Raw genomic sequence first — 3,156 nt, forward strand, 5'->3', positions numbered from 1 at the left:
CTATTTCTTTGCTTGCTTTGTGATCATACCTCTTGGAGGTGTTACAGGTCTTGTGGCATCTGGCTTCTTTTTCTCTGCAGGCTTTAAAATCTGAAAAGAACACATTAGTGTTTCAACCACACTCATCATGGCACCCGCATCGTCAAACTCTCCACAATAATTGGGTGCAGAAAACAGAGTGACCAACTGCCTCTTTGCAAAAAATTCATATCCACCTTCAACCACCAAATGGGCTCTACATGTAAGATCTAAATCATGCTTATGGAGAAATTTTGCAACCACTTCTGCACCAAATGTGAAGAACACTCCTCTGTCATTTTCACCCCAGCCTAAGACACCTTTATTGGCATCAGACCACAAAAGATCACAAGGAAGACCTTGATCTGGTACATCAGTTGGTCGAATAATTCTCTGAATCTGCTCCATAGATTGAAGATCTGGTGATAAACCTCCATGACAGCAGAATATTTTCTCATGCACCAAGGCTGCTATCCATAAACAGTTAAAGCAGTCTGTGAAAGTTTTCCATAGTTTAATGTTATATCTTCTTTTACATTCATCATAAAATCCATAAATTCTATTGATGCTGGCACATTCATGGTTTCCTCTAAGAAGAAAAAATTCTCGGAATATTTGATTTTGTAAGCCAGTAAGAGGCAGATAGTCTCCAATGAGACTTTCCCCTGTCCACATAGTCCCCAGGAAACAGGTAATTGCTTTCTGGCGGGAAACCACCACACTCAAAAAGGTGAAGCAACTCATAGTATTGCCCATGGATATCACCACATATTCTGAGTGGTGCTTCAAGTTCTAGTAGGATAGGCTGACTGAGAAAGACCTCTCCAGACTTTAAGCACAGTCCTCTGACTTCATTCTCCTATAGCTACATATTCTTACCAGGCTTGGACCCTCTCACTTTCAGCAGCCTTTGGGTGATGCTGTCGATGTTGAGTATATCTGTATCCGCCATCGCCTTCCCACCGCTGACCCTGCAGCAGCAGCGCAGCCGCCGCCTCGCGCCCGGGATTCACACCTCCTTTCCCACGCCACAAGCACAGAGATGGTGGTGGCAGCGGTGGCAGAAGCCACGGCTGGATCCACCCCCTGCGCAATCGCCCCGCTCCCTGCTTCATCCTTATTTCCCCAGAGGAACCACGAGAGCGAAGCCAGCTAGGATTTTGATAGGGATTGTTTTGAACCTATAGATCAATTTGGCAGAGTATTGACATCTTAATATTATCTTGTAGTCCATGAACATGCAATGTCTTTCCATTTTTTTAGGTCTTATGAATTTCTTTCCAACAGTGTTTTGTAGTTTTCAGAGTATAAGTTTTGCACTTCTTTTTTTCTTTTTTTTTAATTGAGGTATAATTGACATACAACATTACATTAGTTTCAGGTGTACAAAGTAATGATTCAACATCTGTATGGATTGCAAAATTATTACCACAATAAATCTAGTTAACATCCATCATCACACACAGTTTCAGAATTTTTTTTCTAGTGATGAAAACTTTTAAGATCTACTTCCTTAGCAACTTCCAAATATGCAATACAGTATTATTAACTATAGTTGTCATCCTGTACATTACATCCCCATGAGGCAGGAGATAGATGGGCTCCAGATTAGACATTTACAACTGGCCACCTATTTACATTTCTTGGGGCGAGAAAAAGAGGAGCTTCAGGTTGGACACTCACAACTAGCCTCCTGTTTGCATTTCCTGAGACAGGAGGTAGGTGGGCTCCAGGTTAGGCATTTACAATCAGCCTCCTGTTTGCCCTCCAAAATGGAAGTAACAACAGAAACAGGGTAAATAGCCAGGCTTTGTCTCTTGTGGACACCTTAAGATAACAGTCATGGCACTAACAAAGAGGGGCAAAACCTCGCTTGAGTAAAGGATCAAAAGTCTCAGCTTCCCCCCTCTCGTTGGGGCAAGGGAGACACTATACATGTGCAGAAAGGCTCCTTGGGGGTCAAAAGTCCGGGGACAACGCCAGGCCATAATGAGTCTTGCTTCTCCCAAATGCCTTTTCATCGAGATCCATCTAGGCTGAGAGGTATGTGTGCACCTAGGGGGAGGGTCCTGAAACAAATAAGCCAGGGGAGACAAAAACAAGGTGATTGGCCAGAAGGAAGACAAAGACCCCGAAGAACTGCCCTATATAAATGACAGAATAGCCTCTTTACTGCGCTCCTCCTCATTAGGGAGGATGCCCACACCCTTTCTCTCCGGGTGTGTATCTCTGCCTTGCTTCTATCTTAACTAAACAAACTGTTTCTCTGTGTTCTCTCCCACTTGTTGTTGTGCTATGTCTCTAATAATAAACTTTGTACCTGTTTTTACAGTTTTTTTACCTCCGTGAGAAATGCATTTTTCACTGGGGGCAAGAGCCAGAGAAAAATAGCTTCTAGCCTCTAGCCCTTGCTGGTCTGGTGGCTAGGATTCCCCGTTTTCATCCAGGCTACCCAGGTTCAATTCCTGGGCAGGGAATTAAGTTCTCACTTTGCACCACCACTCACTGCTGCCTCTCTGAGATCACCCATGACTTATTTATTTTATAACTGAAGTTTGTTGCACTTCTTCAAATTTGTTCCTAAGTATTTTATTCTTTTTGATGCTATAGTAAATGGAATTGCCTTAATTTCATTTTCAGTTTGTTCTGCTACTGTATAGAGATCAAATTGATTTTTGTATAGTGATCTTGTACCCTGCAACTTTGCTGAGCTCATTTATTAGTTCTAATAATTTTTCAGTTAATTCCTTAGAATTTTCTGTTATCTACAAAAGCACAGCATCTTTGCTCTGTTAAATCCACATGTAGAGTCTCAGGTGTAAACAAAAAGAACAAAGAGTGTCGCTCATTATCCCATTACACAAAGGGTTAAATGGTAATCCAGTGCAGTGGCTTTCCCACCAACAGTGCTCCCTGAGGGGAATTCAGGATGGGAAAAATAGGATGAAACATTCTGTGCTTAACAGAGAGTTAAGATGCATACCTAAGGAAGAATTTCAATGTCCCCAGATTCTTGCATCTTCCATGTATAGAAAAGCACTAAAATAATTAACTTGAGAAATCTGTTCTTTGTGATTTGCAGTAATCTTTTACCAAGATGCATGCTTGACTACATGTATTTTCCAGCCAAAAAAAATC

General features: G+C 41.8%; 1 pseudogene across 1 annotated transcript; it reads right to left on the reverse strand.

The window, feature by feature from the left end:
- On the reverse strand, nucleotides 1–970 carry LOC307048685 (serine/threonine-protein phosphatase PP1-gamma catalytic subunit-like; annotated as a pseudogene). The gene has a single exon. The product of its transcript is annotated as a serine/threonine-protein phosphatase PP1-gamma catalytic subunit-like (transcript).
- Between the last annotated feature and the right edge of the window lie 2,186 nt (nucleotides 971–3,156).

The sequence above is a fragment of the Hyperoodon ampullatus genome (genome assembly GCF_949752795.1).
Source record: "Hyperoodon ampullatus genome assembly, chromosome: 2".
In the NCBI taxonomy this organism is placed as follows: Eukaryota; Metazoa; Chordata; class Mammalia; order Artiodactyla; family Ziphiidae; genus Hyperoodon; species Hyperoodon ampullatus.